The sequence below is a fragment of the Bos javanicus genome, chromosome 16, assembly GCF_032452875.1.
Source record: "Bos javanicus breed banteng chromosome 16, ARS-OSU_banteng_1.0, whole genome shotgun sequence".
Lineage (NCBI taxonomy): Eukaryota > Metazoa > Chordata > Mammalia > Artiodactyla > Bovidae > Bos > Bos javanicus.
Genome location: NC_083883.1, coordinates 27,113,662 through 27,133,068, shown reverse-complemented (window position 1 = coordinate 27,133,068; position 19,407 = coordinate 27,113,662). Strand labels below are relative to the sequence as shown.

The window sequence follows — 19,407 nt, the reverse complement described above, 5'->3', positions numbered from 1 at the left end:
TCTACATCCACATACTGTGAAGCAAAAGAATGTGAAGGAATTTTTAAAACGTCTTTCATAAAGCCAAAACCTAAGATCAATCACCATTAAGCGCTTGAAAGTTGTTTGATTTAAATGGTAACCTGTTGTTTCTTCATCCTACACTTAAGAATTATCTAAGCTTTTCCCACCAATGCTAAGCATCTGACACCAGGCTCCGCTCCCTGCTGTTCCGTGAGTTTGAGAAGTAGCAAATCAAATTTCCTCAAGCAGCTCCCCAAATGGGTTCTTCCCTGCAGAGTTCAGCAAATCAAGTCTCAGGGGTATCCTTTAGTCTACTGAGCAACTTGGAAGACATATCTCAAGGTATTTGTATGAGACACAATTGAAGACATCTTTTTACTTAAATAAAGGACACTGAGATTTACTTTCAGCTTAGAAATACATCAAATTTTGATTGCTTTTCTTACTTGAATTGGATCAGTAAAGTAACCCTTAGCAAGAGTCTGGGTACACCTTTTATAAATCTTTTTCTATTCCTTACTTAAATTACCATTATAAATGCTTGTGAATTCTGCTGTTTTCTTTCCTGTATGTATTAGGTGAACTGAAATTCCATTTACATTGTTCAAGTGGGAATTTCATTTGCTCACAAAGATAATTAAATTGTATTTTTCAGTTCAATAGGTGAGTGTCCTTATTTAGCAAGCATATGATAAGTACCTACCATGTTCCCTGTGAATAGTGTTTTTGGAATCTAATATGTAAGCCTGAAATAAGTGAGCCTGTTGAATAGTGATTAAAATGATAAAAGAACAGAAATTAAGGGAGAGAGAACAAAAGGCCACCCTGTTCTCCAGTCTTGCTTTATTCATATATTTAGTTCTTTTGCTTTATATTTTTCCAAAAGACTGAGAGATTAAGCAGTTCATTTGTCTTGATCCTCAACATTCAGTTTTCTTTCCCGTGTTAGTGTGATAAGGACCTGCAATTTTTGAAAAATCGGAAATCTTCATATAGTCAGTGTGTCAAGGCTTCCATCACCCATACTGAGCTGTAAGGGTTGTACTGCTGAGGGTGGCTCTGATCCAGTCCCAGAAATCAAAGTAGTCAGAATGAAAGGCAAAGAACTGACTCACGGCAAACACTGAAAGGCAGATCCCCCGTTACCAAAAAGGGGTTGAGTGGTTTAAGACACAGTGAAAAGACAACTGGAACGAGACTAAAATTTTGGACGAATCCATTTTATAATACATATCATTTCCTGGACTGAGGAAAGGTTAACATGTATTTTACTACATTGCTTTGTAGGTCAATCATTTCAGACTCTTAAACATTACACACTTTTCATAATCAATGCAAACAGCTCATGCTCATACTTCTATAATCCATGTCTAAGATGCAAGCTATATGAAACATGGAAGACACATAAAAAATACTCTGCCTTATCTTTGTATACTAAAACAAAATGAAGTATAATCAACCAATAAAATATTCAAGATTTGGCAATGAAAGCATAAGATAGTTCATCAAGATGTAATTTTTAAAGTACAATAATTTTTTTAAATCCTATTTTAAAAATAATGCCAAGACTGTTTAACACTTTAAAAAGTAGAAATGTGTCAGCAGACATTAAAACCATGGGAAGTGGTAAAGCCACTGTCTACCAGTGGAACATTCTAGAGTTTATTTACATAGTTTAGTGACTTCCCAGCCATCAAAGGGAACTGGAGTTTTCTTAAGTATAAATACTATTATCTAAGATAAAGATAATAGTATTTATAAACAGGACATATTCATTCTTTCCCTTTCAACAGGAATACCTATTACAGAAAATTTTAGCAAACTGTAAAGTATGCTGCCCATTTTTTACATTATCCCTGAAAAAATCATTTATGTTCTGTCAATGATTTGCATGATATACTCCAGTTTCTGCAAATATTTTACCCACTTGGTTTAGAAAATTTTCACATTTCGCTACAAAACATAAAAATATTTCACAAGTTACTCTAGTTTGAAATTTTCTACCAGTCACATATAAATCATCCACTTTAATTTTAAGCAAAAGTAAACATGGCAAATACATTCTGCTTTCTATGATGAGTAATAAATCCAATTATAACGTAGCTATTATTGCCACCATTAAAATGACCATAATACATGAAACATTTTATCATCTCAAAAACAACTTGAGAGTGTAGAGCAAGCTCTGTGTTTAAAACGAACATTGATAAAAATTAAACTTGGTATGGAAGCTTGGCTCCCAAGCTTAGCTCCCAACTTCTCTTTTTAAAAGCTGGAAGATGCTAATATTTTACTATTTTCCTACAACATTTAATTCACAAAAAGTGATTAAGGCACTTCCTACAATTCTACATCTATTTTTTGACCAACTGGCAATGAGAGAAGCATTTATTTTCTGACTTTTCTGATTAGAAAGTGATTAAAAAAGAACCTCAAAGCATGAAACAGCTGAACAGCTTGACATCTGAGGTTTCTTCCCAACTTCGTAAAGAAAGCACATTAGAATAAACCTTAAGAAACAGCTTACCTTACCATACTGTGCTAGACTAACATTCAAAACACTTCATGAGGGATTTTAATGCATTCAGATGCCGTTCAAAGCTTACACTGAAAGAAAACTGTGAGCTAGAATTCTAAATTCAACCTGAGAAGCACACAGCAAAGTTCAGCTTTAAAAGAAATTCTCCCCAAATACATTCACAGAAGCATGAATAAATGTATTACCTTTCTGTTAAGAGAAGCAGCGTTCCTGGTTCGGTTTGGTCTGCAAGTGACTGCAGTAGCAACAGCCGACAGTGGCCGCAGGAACACGGCACAGCAGAGGGCGACCACAGAGTCGCAGGAGCAGCTCCTCGGAGCGGCAGGACAGACCCAATGACAAGCACACGCAGATTGCTTTGAATTAGGCATGTTAGGGGCTGGAACTTTCCGAGTTTGCTCTCCTATAGGACAGGAGAGGTTTTCTCCTACTTAACCCCTGGGGGCAAGGTCTCCGTAATGGTAACAGCTGGCATACAGAGGGGCTTGATCTGAGCACAAGGTCAGCAAGCCAGGATATGAAGCTGACATGTAATTTCTAGCCTTTTCCTGCTTCTACAGGGAAATTGCACGAAGGACTGTTTTTAGTTATAACTTCCTTTGATCTTTTGGACTTAAAGTTACTTAGTAGATTAAAGCCATGTTAGCTGACATTATTTGCTTGCTTAGCCTAACTTAAGTGTTGCAGATTCAGTTTTCTGACACATAGGGCTACTGCATTTAAACTAACACAAATAAACACCAATCGTGTTTATTTCCAAGTTCCGGGGATTCTTGTGTTCTTTCACAAATGGCTCTTGAGACTCTGCTTTTAAGGCAGAAAGTTCATAGTTTTTCAAAGAGGCAGCCTTCTTTATTACAAAAGAAAGTATTATTTAAAGCAGTTTTAAGTGTTTCCTCTTCAATTGTCCTTAACAAAAACAGTTAAATGAATTTGACACTGCTTTTTATAAATTTGTGGTCCTATTGATGCCAGTATTTAAAATTCCACAGTCACAACATAAAAAGCTTACAAATACCTTCAAATAAATGCTTTAAAATTACCTATGACAGCTACTGGCAAATAAGTGATAATTTACTGAATCCATGAAATCTAACTTTTTATGACTTTAATAAAAATGTGTAAACAACTCTTACAACGGGCTGTATTGATAGCAATTTCAAAGTTAAGGAAGGTAATACAAGCAGTCAAAGGAAAAAATAGATGAAATTGGGCTTCATGAAAATAAAAAACTTTTATATATTGAAGAACATTATCAAGAAAGTGAAAAAACCTTTTGAATGGGAGAAAATATTTGCAAACCGCATATCTACGGGGCTAGTAATTATAATATATAAAACTTACAACTCAACAATAAAAAGACAAATAATCTAATTTAAAAACAGGCAAAGTTTTAGAATAGAGACTTTTCTAAAGAAAATATACAGATGGCTAATATGCACATAAAAGGATGCTCAGCATCACTAGTTATTAAGGAAATGCAAATTAAAACCACAATGAGAGACCACTTGACAGCCACAAGGATACCAGGGCTTCCCTGGTGGCTCAGAGGTAAAGAATCTGCATGCAATGGAGGAGCCACAGGAGACTCCGGTTTGATCCCCGGATCGGGAAGATCCCCTGGCGGAGGGCACGGCAACCTACTTCAGTATCCTTGCCTGGAGAATCTCAAGGATAGAGGAAGCTGAGTCGCAAAGAGTTGGACACAAAGTGACTTACCACAAGATAGCTATGGTCAAAAAAAGCGAGGAAGGAATAAAGGAGGGAGGGAAGAAAGGAAGGGAGGGAAGGAAGAAGAGTGGGAAGGAAGGAAGGGGAGAGGGAAGGAAGGAAGGGAGAAGGGAAGGAGGGAGAGAAGAAGAGTTGGCAAGGAAAAACTGGAGTGTCATACAACATTGGTGGGAATGTAAAACAGTATTTACAGCCACTATGGAAAACAGTCCAGCAGTTTCTCAAAAAATAAACATACAGTTACCATATGACACAGCAATTTCACTCCCAGGTAGAGTTGATCCTTATTATTTGTGGATTCCATATTTGCAAATATGCCTACATGCTAAAATTTGTTTGTAATCCCCAAATAATCTTCATGGTGTTTCTTAGTCCTTCAACGTGATCACACACAGAATAGGGGGAAATTTGAGTCCTCTAACAGACACGACTGAGCGACCTCCCTTTCACTTTTCACTTTCATGCATTGGAGAAGGAAATGGCAACCCACTCCAGTGCTCTTGTCTGGAGAATCCCAGGGACGGGGAGCCTGGTGGGCTGCCATCCATGGGGTCGCACAGAATCGGACACAACTGAAGCGACTTAGCAGCAGCAGCAGCAGCAGCACTCAAGTCCCAGGCGAGGTTCAGCAAGGTGACACACTGCCTTCTCGTTTCAGCTCTCACACTGAAAACAAGTGTTCCTTTTGCAGTCTATTCTGGTGCCACGTTTTTCAAATTTTCATGCCTTTTGTTGGCAATTTCACTGTTTAAAATGGTCCTGAAGTGTCATGTACAGTGTTGTCTGGAGTTTCAAAGCTCAAGAAGGCTGTGATGTGCCTTATAGAGAAAATACATGTGCTCAAAAAGCTTTATTTAGGAGTGAGTTATAGTGCTGCTGGATATGAGCTCAGTGTTAATGAGTCAACAATAGATATTAGACACATGCTCAGTTATGTTCAACTCTTTGCAACCCCACAGACTGTTGCCCACCAGGCTCCTCTGCCATGGAATTTTCCAGGCAAGAAACACTGGAGTGGGTTGCCATTTTCTGCCCTAGGGGATCCTCCTGACCCAAGGATCGAACCCATGTCTCTTGTGTCTCCTGCATTGTCAGGCGGATTCTTTATCAACTGCACCACTGAGGAAGCCCCATATATTTGGTAAGATATCTTTAAACAGAAACACAAAACAAGGGCATGTACTGATTGGATGTCACAAATGTGACCAGAGGCTTGAAGGAACCTAAGCCTGTTTTTACCTGCAGAGAAGTGACTTAGTATGCATTAATGCAGTGTTTGCAGAGACTTTAAAGAATATAACTACCACAAATAAGGTGAATCAACTGTATATACCCAGGAGAACTGAAAAGTTATGTTCATGAAAGAACTCATAACTAATGTTCACAGTAGCATTATTCACAACAACTAAGGCATCAGCTCAATTCAAATGTCCATCAGGTGCTCCATGGATGAACAAAATGTAGTACATGTATACAATGGAATACTGTTAGCCATAAGGAGGAATAAAAGCACTGATACATATTACAGCCTGGGTGAACCTTGCAAACACTATGCAAAGTGAAAGCCACACACAAAAGGTCACATATCATATGACTCCATTTACATGAAATCTCCAGAACAGTCAAATCCATAGAGATAAAATGTATCTATAGATTAGTGGTTGCCAGGGGCTGGGGGGCAGAGACAGAGGACAGAGGGAGTGACTGCTAACAGGTATTGAGTTTCTTTCGGGGTGATAGAAATGTTCTAGAATTAGGCAGTGCTGATGGTTTCGTAACTTTGTAAATACACTAAAACTCACTGAATTGTACACTTTAAAATAGTGAATTTTATGATATGTGGATTTTACCTTGATAGAAAAATGCTTGTGTACATGCTAAGTTGTTTCAGTCATGACCCCATGACCCCCATGGGGTCTTTGTGACCCCATGGACTGCAGCCCACCAGGCTCCTCTGTTTATGAGATTCTCCAGGCAAGAATTCTGGAATGGGTTGCCATTTCCTCCTCCAGGGGATCTTCCTGACCCAGGGATCGAACCCACATTTCTTATGTCTCCTGCATTGATTGGCGAGTTCTTTACCACTAGTGCCACCTGGGAAGTTCCTGATAGAAAAATAAGAAAGGTATAAAATTCTAGTCATTAGACTAGTGGTTCTCAAACCTGAGTGTGCACCAGAATCTTCTAGAAAGTTTGGGAGAAGGCAGAGGGCTACAGCTCATTCCCAAAGATTCTGATTCTGAGGATCTGGGATGGGGCCTGAGAATTTGCTTTTCTGAAAGACCACAGGTGATGCTGACTCTGCTGGTATGAAACCCACATTTTGAAAACCAGTGTGTTAAAGACAACGTATAAGCTTCTGGAGGGCAGGAAAGGTAACTTTCACCTCTGTATCTTCTAAATTTCCCTTAAAAAGAGCCAATCTTGGGGAAGAAAGAGAGGGAGGGAGGGATAAGAAATATTTAATGAAGTAAATATATTGAAAGAGTCAGTCCTTGCAAACTTATGGTATGCTGACTTCATGCCTTATGTATTGCAAAGGCTGTTAACACCTAAAAATCTACCCCAGAGAATTAAAGAATTAAAATCCAAATCAAAACTACAATGAGGTATCACCTCACACTGGTCAGAACAGCCATCATAAAAACATCTACAAACAATAAATGCCAGAGAGGATATGGAAAAAAGGGAACCCTCTTGCACTGTTGGTAGGAATGTAAATTGATACAGCCACCATGGAGATTTCTTTAAAGACTAGGAATAAAACTACCATATGCCTCAGCAATCCCACTACTGGGCATATACCCTGAGAAAACCATAACATGTACCCCAATATTGATTGCAGCACTATTGATAATAGCTAGGGCATGGAAGCAACCTAGATGTCCACTGACAGATAAATGGGTAAAGAAACTGTGGTACATATATACAAAAGAATATTACTCAGCCACAAAAAGGAATGAATTGGAGTAAGTTCTAGTGAGGTTGATGAACTCACAGCCTGTTATAGAGTGAAGTAAATCAGAACAAGAAAAAACAAATATTGTATATAATGCATAAATATGGAATCTAGAAAAGTGATACTGATGAGCCTACTTGTAGGGCAGAAATAGAGATGCAGACATAAAGAACAGACTTGTGGACACAGCTGGGCAAGGAGAGGGTGGGACAAACCGAGAGAGTATCACTGAGATATACACATTACCTTGTGTACACAGATAGCTAGTGCGCAGCTGCTGTGTAACACAAGGAGCTCAGCTGCGTGCTCTGTGACAGCCTAGAGGGGCAGCACGGGGTTAGGCGATGGGAGGGAGGTCCAAGAGGGAAGGAGTATATGTATACTTATGGCTGATTCGCAGTGTTGTATGGCAGAAACCAACACAACATTGTAAAGCAATTATCCTCTAATTAAAAATTGAAAATGAAGGTATTTAATCATTCTTTGGTCATCTGAATAGTACTTTGGTTTAGTTTAGTAAAAAAGCTAACCCCATTTCACTATGCTCATCGTTCCAAGAGATGTAAACAAAGGTTCTAGAGTGTGGATCCCATAAATTACTCCAGGAAACCTCTGAACTTAGTTAAGGTGTCACAGAAACCAAAGACTTGAACTCCCAACGCATAAATATGTAAACTCTTATTTCTGCTTTTACCAAAGGCACTGATTTGTACATTTAATCACTTTATTTTACAATGGTCTATGTTCTATTGTATGACATCCCTTATATGTGAATTTTAAAAGAAATGATGCAAATACGCTTACGAAACAGAAACAGATTCACAGTCTTAGAGAGTGAACTTATGGTTGTCAGGGGTAGTTAGGGAGTTTGGGATAGACATATACACACTGCTATATTTAAAATGGATAACCAACAAGGACCTACTGTGTAGCACAAGAACTCTGCTCAATGCTATGTGCCAGCTTGGATGGAGAGGACTTTGGGGCATTATGGATTTGGTATATGTATGGCTGGGTCCCTTTGCTGTTCACCTGAAACTATTACAGCATTGTTACCTGGCTATACCCCAATTCAAAGTAAAAAGTTTTTTAAAAAATGGGTCTGTGTTGAAGGAAACCCAAAAAAAGAGGGGATCTATGTAAATGTATAGCTGATTCACTTTGCTGTACAGTAGAAACTAGCTGAACACTGTAAAGCAACTATACTTCAGTGAAAGTTAATTTTTAAAAATGGGTCTACATTAAAATACAGTTACAATTTAAAGTCCACTTCTTATACTGTCATGTGAAATCCATTATTTTATAAATAATAATCAGGATTATTTCCAATCGGTTTGTATGTTTCTCAACATATTAGAATGAAAAAGAAAACACTAGTAACCTTACAAAGTTCTGATGTTTTCTGAAAACAAAATCCTAGTTTTTCTCAGATCACATTACTTAGGTATCTTTCTTCATTACTAGGAAGATAGAACAGCACAGGAGAGGGACAGAGAGATAAGAACTGGCCAGAGAGGCACAACAGGTGGTACTTTTTAAAAAGTGAAGAAAAAAAACACCCACTGGGTAACAAACTCTTTCACATCTGAACTCAGTCCAAAATGTGATTCCAGATGTTGTTATACTTATTGACATTTAAAAGTCCCACCTATTAATCTTTGTGTGTGTGTTAAACTTCAAAATAGCTGGCTGTGAATAAACTGTGATCTAAGGTAGATGGTAGCGTTCTGCTTCAGCCAGATTTCTATTTCAGTATGGTCAGGTCAATAGCTTTGTAACTGGAAAGTACAAGTTCAGAAAAGTAATGACAAGAAAGTTCTTCAGATAGCATCCCACCTTGTGTTTTAGGGTTTTTAGAGTACAGACTGTTGGGTACACGAAAGACTTCAGCCCGGAACATTATGCTGCTCAAGTCAGAGTCAGAACTGGGAACTCAGTGGGGTCCTGAGGTGCACCGACAGCTCTGCCACTCACCAGCTCTGTACCCATGAACTAGTCACCTGATCCAGAGCTTAGGACCTCCTATTTATAAAGTTAATGGGGGCTTCCCCAGTGGCTTAGAAGGTAAAGAACCTGCCTGCAATGCAGGAGACTTAGGTTCGATCCCTGGGTCGGGAAGACCCCCTGGAGAAGGGAAAGCAACCCACTCCAGTATTTTTGCCTGGAGAAAATCTATGGACAGAGGAGCCTGGTGGGCAACAGTCCATGGGGTCGCAAAGAGTCGGGCATGACTGAGCAACCAACATGTTCACTTTCATACCTTAGATGAAATAATCTCACAGGTCCCTCCCGACTATGAATTCAGTTTTTATGAATTTGCATATCACTCAAATGGACAAAATGAACCACAGTTTTACTATTCAAATTTGGATTAAGAAAAAAACCTATACCGTCAAAGTTGAATCAGTGAGTTTGGAGTAAAGACAATAAAGTAAGCAAATTGGAGCAGAAACAAAATAACCATGATGCTAAAATTCCTTTCCATCAAGATCGAAATATGTACATCAGTCTTACATATTCCTCTCACCTGATAATTCACATTTAAATATTTTACACCTTCTTTTCACATCTTATTTCCTGTTGAAAACACTATCTTCAAAAACTACAATGCTTACAAATGAAAATGTGATGACCCCTCTAAGGAACCTGAGGGTGAACCTCTTCACCCTTCTTTCGCTCTTCACTCCAGCCCTCGAGTCCTTACCAAGGCCTGTTTTAGTTTCCCTTGCTTTGCACTTCCTTGATTCAGATTTTATGGTCAGCATTTATTTACTTTACAAGCCTTCTACTGTGTTGGCCCTTCGAAGGTCTCCCCTCAACTTGCTTTCCCACTATCTTTTCTTCCTTCCAGGTTTGGGAATGCTACTGAAAAAAGTCATTAGACAGGAAGGTGGAGACCTAAACCAAATGCAGACTCACCTCTGGAGGTTTCCCCGAGCTGCTGAGATTCATCTCATCTAGCACAGATTCTTCACTGAAATCCCCACAGGGACTGCTGGAAATCTTTCCCATGCTCCCTATCTTAACGTCCTCCGTGAAAAATGCTATCTATTTTATGAAAAAGAAAGTACCATGAGTGCCTGAAAGTATTATCATCTCTACCTCACACTTCTTCTGAAACTCATCCCTTATCTCTCACAATGTCCATGCCTCTTTCCTAAATTAACTACTTACATACTAGGTCTGTGCTACCCAATGTGGTAGCCAGTAGCCACATGTGCTACTTATATTTAAAGTAATTAAAATCAAATGCAATTAAAATGTTCATGCTTCGAGTGCATTTGCCACATTTTCACGTGCTCAGGGCTGCACACAGCTCATGGCTTTTGCACTGGACAGAGCAGAGAGAGAAGATGCCCATCACTGTGAAGGCTCACTGAACAGCTCTCCTCTAGATCCACATGCTCCAGATTGCTATGTTTCTTTAACCTGTCTCACCCTTCCTCCCCAAGTCCATCTACAACTTTTTTTTTTCCCTCAGAAACTTCTTTATTTCCTTAGAAAAAAAATATTTAGTTTTTCCCACAGCCTAACCAAGTCATTCCTTGTCTTGGCCTGCTGGTGTTCAGGTCTCTCTCTTCTTTTCCTTTCACTGCCAGGCAATACTCAAAGCCTCACTTCCTCTCATTCCTTAACTTCTAACAATCTTGCGTGAGTGCATGCTCAGTCACTTCAGCTGTGTCTGACTCTTTGTGACCCCATGGACTGCAGCCCACCAGGCTCCTCTGTCCTGGGATTCTCCAGAATACTGGAGTGGGTTGCCACGCCCTCCTCCAGGGATCAAACCCAGGTCGCCTGCATTGCAGCTGATTCTTTTCTCCACTAAACCACCTGGGAAGCCCAAGTGAAAATCGCTTAGCAGGGTCTGACTCTTTGCGACCCCATGGACTGTAGCCCACCAGGCTCCTCTGTCCATGTAATTCTCTAGGCAAGAATACTCGAGTGGGTTGCCATTCCCTTCTCCAGGGGATCTTCCCGACCCAGGGATGGAACCATGTCTCTTGCATCTGCTGCACTGCAGACAGATTCTTTACCGTCTGAGCCACTAGGGAAGCCCCTAACAATCTTACTCACCATCTAATAGAACTGTTTCTTCAGAAACAAAATTCCTTTCTCAATACTCATTTTCTTTACGTGTCTTCATTTCCCAACCCCGCTGGCAATCTCCTTTTCTCCTTGCTCAGTTTCCACCATTCTAACACTCACGACTTCTTTAACATCTATTCCATTTTCTTAGCAGATCCTCTGAACTCTCTTATTTTAATTCTTAGGCACTGTCCAAGCCTTCTGTCACTTGTCCTTTCTGTTCTATGCTTCCTGCCTAGGTCATCCCATTCAACTTCTTTTCTAAGTTCCATTTTTGCAATGTTTGCTATCTAAGGACATTTCAATATATATGTCCTGTCGACAGTTCAAACTCAGTAATGTCCACTACAAATTATCTTATCATCTTCAAACAGCTTCTTGATTTTCCTATTTCTATTTACTCAGTCACTTAAGCCCCAAATTTTAACTTAAATATTTATTCATTGAACACCTGACCTGTACCTTTGACCTTTATACCACTATCTACCCTTATTTATTTGTTCTCAAGATAGCCATTGTCACATAAACCCTCCTTTCCTCTCCGTTTCCTCTCCTACCTTCTATGTACTGTGCCCTGGAATTATTGCAACAGCCTACTTGTTTAGGCACTCAGTCATGTCCAACTCTTTGTGACCCCGTGGACTGTAGCCCGCCAAGCTCCTCTGTCCATGGGATTTCCCAGGCAAGAATACTGGAGTGGGCTGCCATCTTCTTTTCCAGGGAATCTTCCTGGATCAGGGACCGAAATCTCATCTCCTACACCGCAGGTGGATTCTTTACCACTGAGCCACTAGAGAAACCTGCAACAGCTTACCAGACGTGATCTAATCTATGGTACCCTAAAATTCCAATCTAAGCAACACAAAACTTTTAGATTTCTCACCATAACAGATAGATCTGATCAAGATGCTCCTCAGTACAGAAAACACTAATGGCTCCTGCATGCACTAAGGAAAGTTCAAACATGTTACTTAGCTGGCATGCAAGACCCTCCAATATCTGGGTCCTTGCCCTTCCTATTCAGTGCCCTTGTCAGACAGAATGTGCTTTAGTCCAAAGAAAGTGGCACACAACCGCTCAGTGCTTATGCTCTTCCTTCTGTTTGCAGTGCTTTTTGTTCACACTTCCAACTTCCACCATCCCATCCATTCTTTACAACACATGACAAATAACATATCTTCCATGAAGCCTTCTGTGCTTGCCTAAGACAGGAATTCTTTCATCCTCTTCTAAGTTACATGACCCTGAGAGCGCTCTTATGGCACTCAACACGTGTTAACTTTTTCTCATGGTCATTTGTATCCCTCTCTTACCCTCTTTACCTACACATAGCAGCACAAGCTCTATTATTATAATTTTTACATACTTCAGGAAGATCTAGTAGCTAGCAAGTACTTGACAGATACTTACTGAAGAAGTGATTTTTTTAATTTGTTTTTACAATGTGTTACTATTACCACTATCGTTTATTAAACAGAATAAATGTACCTTTGGAATGTAGTCTGCAAAGTAAAACTCAGTACACAAAATCCTATTTTTCCTGCTGATTTATATGAGCCCCAAGGACCACGTCCACTGTGGTTGTAGGAAAGAAACAATAGCCAAGATTCAATATATTTTAATATGATTGCGACATGCTGCACTGTTCTCTACTTTTAAACTCTGAGTACTAAACTTCTGCTAAATACTCAGAGATGTCAGTAACTGGCTTCTCACCCTGTTCTCCAAACCAGTAGAGGTCACTCCAGAAGCTAAGATGCAAGCTTATTCCTGGACAAGTTTTAAATTTCTTTTTGTCTTGTTTCTAAGGTAAGATTCTCCTTGGCATTAGCAAAAAATATTTTTAAGGAATGAAAATAAATGAGTTTTCCCCCGCAGCGAGCCATTCAATTTAATGAACAGTAGACTTTCTGTTTAACTGCCGACTGATCTTACTGTAGCAAATACAACTTCTGTGATAAAATGCCTTGGAAACAAGCATTAATTAATCTGAGAAATCTTTGTATTCATTACATCCTTTGCTTAATTGGATTAGAAACTAGGTAATCATATGCATTTTCTCAACAATCCAGAGAGCATTTTGGTCATCCAGAATGAAATTTACTTATCAATCCATACACTACCAAAATTTTTAATGAAGATCAGAAGCTGGAAAATATATCTTAAGCAAAAAGCACAGAGATTAATAACTTTTAGAGAAAATGTAGGTCTTTGTTCTGTGAAGAAAAAATATCTTACTACGCAATACAAAAAAAAATTGGCAAACATTTCAGCTCTCCTAAGATAAAAAAAATTACTATTAAAAAGAACTTTTTAAATGTGAAAAATAACTCAAGCAGGTTAGTTTATTGTAGGTTTCACGTTGGTATTCTGGTCAATATCTTGTCTTGACATGAGCAGCATAAACAGCATGCTGCCTGAGAGCCTTTCTCCCACACAAGGCATAAAGAATGTTTCATATTTTAGAGGAGGAGAGAAGGCTCAGATTTGATAGTTTTATATAAAAAACAAGCTGGATCATTTCAGCCATAACAAAATAACGAGACTGCAGATCATCTGAGAATATAATCTTGTGATGTGTGATGATTTAGAAGCAAAGCACAGAGCAGTCACGGGCTCTGGAGAGGTTCCAAAATATTTCTGGTTTGCAATATAGGATTTCAAAATAAGATATTTTACCACTTTTACCACAGATGCCCCTAACATGAAATATACTCCTAGAATGAAGATTAGTGTGTCTTAACTATAATCTAATTAGAACATTATTATAATGGTTACAGCTGTATTGTTACTAAACCTGAAGTGAATCTAAAAATGAATGCAGTATGCATATGTTAGGAAGAATTATGACCAATAAACTGAAATTTTTCTGTAAGTTAGACTTCTAATATTGATGGAGAACATGACACTAACTTTCCTTATGTCATGAAATAAAAATACAGGAAAGTTAATTTTCCAAAAGTCAGAGTTTATTGGAAAATATGCGTCACTTGCGTACAAATACCTATCGTCGTTATGAAAGGCTTTGATCAAGAACCACTATGACACACTGCATTCTCTGATATAAAATGAAATTGTACGGGAGAAAGTAAATGAAAATTCTAATCCTATTTTATTTACTTATACTATTTGTAACATGTGGCAATATTATTTTTGGCAAGGAAAGAACCCTAAACTACCCAAACTCTAAAACAGAAGATATTTATTACGGTTAGATATTTCACAAAAGTAGCAGGAGTTGTTTCATACGATGAAAGCACACACATTAGTTATTCACTTCAAGCAGTTCAAAATTATGAAACTCAGGCTATGTGTGGCTTCAAAAAGTCATCTACATGAAATAAAATTCTGTGAGATGACTAAAAATATTAGAAATAATGTAATAACAAGTGGGAAAGGAGTAAGAATACTTATTTCTATAAGACTGTAAGAATATGAGACATATACTAGAATACTAAAATACTCCATATAGCAGTGCAGTCAGATTCAAAATATAGATGTGGCTGAAAGAACACATTTGTAAATGGGTTATATTAGAATCTAGAATTAGTGACTATGGACAATAAAAGGTTATCTCTTTTTCCCATGTTATTTTTTATTTCTAGTGTTATTAACGTGCATAACATCTACAGTGTTTTGTAACATATATAGCAACACTGATGTAAGTACTGAAAGGTAATTCATCTTGTAAACAGACAAGGTAAATTTACAGTATCAATAAATATAGTAATGTAGGAAAATGTATTTTCCTCATGATTTTTCTTAATAATATTTTCTTTTCTCTAGCTGACTTTATTATAAGAATACGAATATAATACAAATAACATACCAAATGAGTGTTAACTGACTCTTCATGTTATTCGTAAGGCTTCTGGTCAACTGCAGGCTGTCACTGGTTAAGTCTGGGGGAAGTCAAAAGTTATACATGATTTTCCACTCACGGGGTGTTGGGGCTCCTAAACCCCATGTTGTTCAAGGGTCAACTCTAATTCTCTACATTATTGGATTTAATTTGCTAATAATTCATTGAATTTTTTTTTCATGTATGTCAAGAGATACTGATCTGTAGTTTTCTTTTTGTAATATCTTTATCAGGTTTCAGTATTAAGATAATGCTTGCCTCATAGAATGAGTTAGGAAATATTCCCTCTGTTTCTATCCTAGTAAAAGGTTATCTTAATGTATTTAACATAGTAACTTATTAATAGCATGACAAATGCTACTTTAAAAACATTAAAACAAAAATCATCACCATGACTGGTGCTCCTCAAGAACAAGGCATCTTTGGCACATTCATATAACCTCAAATGAAGAAAGTATAAGCACGCTCTAGATGGTCATTACCATCCCTGAATGGTAGACCTTTCTGGGCTGTCAGCCAGAACGGACCTCCTGGGTATGTACTGGTAAATTCTCCAGCTCCAGTGTTGGGAAGTGTGGACACAACAAGACAACTGTCCAATGCCCATACCAAACCAGCATGTGTGGGCTGTGACATGTATCATTAGATTCTGGCATCCCCCAAAACTTAAGATACTATAACTGGGGATGGACAAAACAAGCCAGTTGAGGCATCCTTAACCTTAAACATCTTGAGAGAACACAAGCCCACAACTTTCTTTGCTAACTTGTTCCAGGTACTCATATAATTCAAGATCACAAAACTTCTGACAAAAACATAGGGAAAAAATATTTAAAGCGAATTTAAATATTTCTATTCCTTTATAATAAAACTCAAAACCTAATTGTATATTAAAAATTACCATGACAGATACGTAACAAGCATAGGTTCAAGCATTGCCTTTGCAAAGAAACACCAAAGGAGATAGGAATTCCATTACTCTGAATACAAAGCAACAGAAGCAACGAAATAAACTTACACAATTACTGACATCAAGAAAGTACATTATTTACTAAGCAGATCACTGTATCTGAGTTCCAAGTTATGTTAACAACAGAATACCACCAAGACAACCTCTGCCTTAAAAAGAAACAGAGAAGTGATATTTATCAATATTTACCAATTTATCAATGTTATTATTCAGTGTTTAGACTTCACAAAGAACTGTCAACGGAAGTGTCATACTTCAGGAGAATGAAGGATGAAAAAAACTGAAGAGTCAGAGAAACTGAACTAAATAGTTCTTTGTTTTATTTCTAAATTATGGCATCCACCTTGTTAGTCACCCAACAGACTGCTTTCCTGGATATCTCAGTCAATGACCAAGAATTGCTAAGTATGTGTTTTACCTAATAGCCTCAAGTCACAGTTCCTTACATAGTACACTGTCAGCACGGCCGTCAGTCACAGTGAAGGAACATCACACACTCCCCCTCACCATCCCTTTGGGACATTAGGCCATGCCGTGCTCATTCCTTTCTTTGCCAAGCGGAATGCCTTAGTAATATGCATCCACACCCTGTTGGCTTTGCAACAAGTCAAACCCAGCATCAAGGATCCAACTCAGATCCTCTATAGAGCAACAAGTATAACAGTCACAAATTTCTAAAATGATCCCTAATCTTGCATAAAGCTAAGATACATCTTTTGCTTAGATCAAAAAAGCCCAACTTTTGGAAATAACTGCTTTTCTTAATCTCTGATTATTTGCAATGATGGTTACTTTTGATACATACTTGACAACTAGTATTCAAACAGTATCCAGGACAGCTAGAGCTAAACTCAGATTTTATATATCCAGGAGTATATGAAAGATAGTCTTTGCTACTATGACCTAAACTTCCTTATATATATTTTTTGACACTGTCAGAGATTAAATTTTACAAGCTCTGTCCTTATACCTCCTAAGAGGGCAACAATATTGGCAGTGCTTATTCTCACAGTGATAAATAACTCTGTATCCTTGCCAAGAGGGTGAGTGAAAAAAAGGGGGGAGGTGAGAAGATTGAAAAAGGAGGTAAGGTCCTGGTGTTCATGTTATCTTATCTTTGAGGGCAAAGCCCCTCGAACTAGTCCAAAGGAAACTTGAATCCAAATTAATAATAATGCACAGATTTCACCAGGTCACAAGAAAAATACTTTTTTCTGATCCCAACTTCAGAGCATAAAACTAATATCTCATTGGTATAATACATTTTGAAATCAACTAAGTTTGTATATAGAAATACACATTTATTTCTGTTTTCTGGTACTAGTATACATGAAAGGTTTCACTGTGGATATGCCGAAGTCTCCCTAGAAGAGTTTTTATTTTTTAAAAGTTCCTTTAAAAAAATTAAATACTGGTCCCTTTGATCAAAACTAACTTCAAATAGAAGAGCAAAGAATTTTATAACAGCCCAAAGATTTTAATGATTTTCTCTGGATCAGCTGGCATCAGAGTAAGCCTATACTGACATGGGTAAGAGAAACATGTAACAGTATTAGTTATACGAGCAGACCATATCCATTTTTTTGTTTAGAATTTTTAAAAAATAAACTATTTCCATTTCAAGTATGAATTTGGGAATAAAACAAGTTATCTCTCCTTGGCTCTGGAATGTTTGAATTTCAAATTTCATAAAAGTTATCTCTAAGATGAATACTAAGAAAAGATTCCTATTTTATTTTTCATCTACTTTTATACTAAATGTTTAATGCTAACATCTTGGTGTCACTTTTTTTTTAAGACAAGTGATTTTTTTTTTTTTTTAAATAAAAGTAGAGGAAAAGAGGCAAAGGAAGACCAGCTAGGGTAAAATCTTGTGCTAAGCAAATAAAGAGAATATAGTTCAGGTAGTTTTAATATGCTATGAACCAACTTCTTTTTCAAATAAACTCTCTAACATGGAAGTTCATATTTTAGATAATATGGATATAAGAGTAACATGTCTGCTCTCTCTGCTCTTTACAGATATATACATACAAGCTAACGTGCGAAAGCAAATTATCCATGAAAAACAAATTTGATCTATTAATGTATTTGCTTGATTCTTAATGTTTTTTATAAAATGATTCAGTCTTAATTTTATATTTCACTTCAAACTATTTCATAGCTAAGTTTTTAAGGAGAATACAAGTGATCAAGAATCAAGGAGAAAAAAAAAAAAAAAGAATCAAGGAGAAAGGGTGGAGGGCAGTATTTTTTACATCAAAATAAATCTTAACATTCTAAATTCCAGTCAATATTTTTTACTTTATTCTAAAACTCTGAAGTATAGTTTGAAGTTTTTTAAAGTACAATTGTGTTTCTGTTTTTAGCATTCCTGCTATGAAAATCTAGTTCTGTGGGCTGAGTCCTGCACACTGTCTCGTATCCCAAGATCACGTCACTGCATATGGCGGCGATACTTCATTCTTGCTCCCACTACCTCATATGTCAATACTCAGACATGAAAGCACTTTCCTATCACTCTGCTATTTTTCTAGCTCACATTCTTTAGTGAAACCTCAAATAACCAAATAAGTTCAACAAAAGTTTACTGAAGCTTAGGAATATAGTATGATTGCCTTTTATTTTCTACTGCCTCATAAGTTCTGAGAATAAAATTAAAAGGAACAATTTGATTAATACATGAGTCAACCTCCTATAATTAACTTTAAGAAATCTCTTGTACAGAAAGAGAGTTTAACATATGAGGAAACTAAAGCCAACGGATATAAAAGAGAGGAGTAACAGAAGGCAAATGGTAAAAGGAACATGGGAAATGGAAAATGGCCGTAGTATTGGGGTGATAAATTCAAGACACACACAAGTAATGGGGATGAAAACAAGCAAGGCAGAAATGGAGGCAGTGAGAGGAAAATTGAAAACTGGAGGAAAAAGAGAAAATACAACACTGAAAATAGATAGGGCAGAAGAAAAGTTAGGTGTTTCATGCTGTAACCTAACACAGCGTGGTAATCTTTGCTTTTATAAATAAAAACAATTTATTTGCTTTGCTTAATAAATAAAAACAATTTATTAGGAGAAAAAAATACAAATGAAGAAACTACAACATTCCACATATCTACGGTTACTGCAGAGGTATAATTAAGCACTCCTGTACACTAGCTGAGCGCCGAAGAATTGATGCTTTTAAACTGTGCTGTTGGAGAAGACTCTTGAGAGTCCCTTGGACTGCAAGGAGATCCAACCAGTCCATTCTG

At 37.5% G+C, this 19,407-nt stretch overlaps 1 protein-coding gene across 4 annotated transcripts in view; it reads right to left on the bottom strand.

Annotated features, from left to right (window-relative positions):
• The window catches only part of DISP1 (dispatched RND transporter family member 1), a 222,014-nt gene that overhangs the window by 72,279 nt on the left and 130,328 nt on the right, over window positions 1–19,407 (bottom strand). The window contains exon 2 of one of the 4 annotated variants that reach the window (XM_061382284.1): window positions 15,148–15,220. The exons of 1 other annotated variant lie outside the window; for it this stretch is intronic. The gene's annotated coding sequence lies outside the window, so the exon portion shown is untranslated. Of the gene's footprint in view, window positions 1–2,727; window positions 3,840–10,151; window positions 11,031–15,147; window positions 15,221–19,407 lie in introns of those variants that run through there. 2 more of the 4 variants (XM_061382286.1, XM_061382283.1) reach the window with 2 other exon arrangements.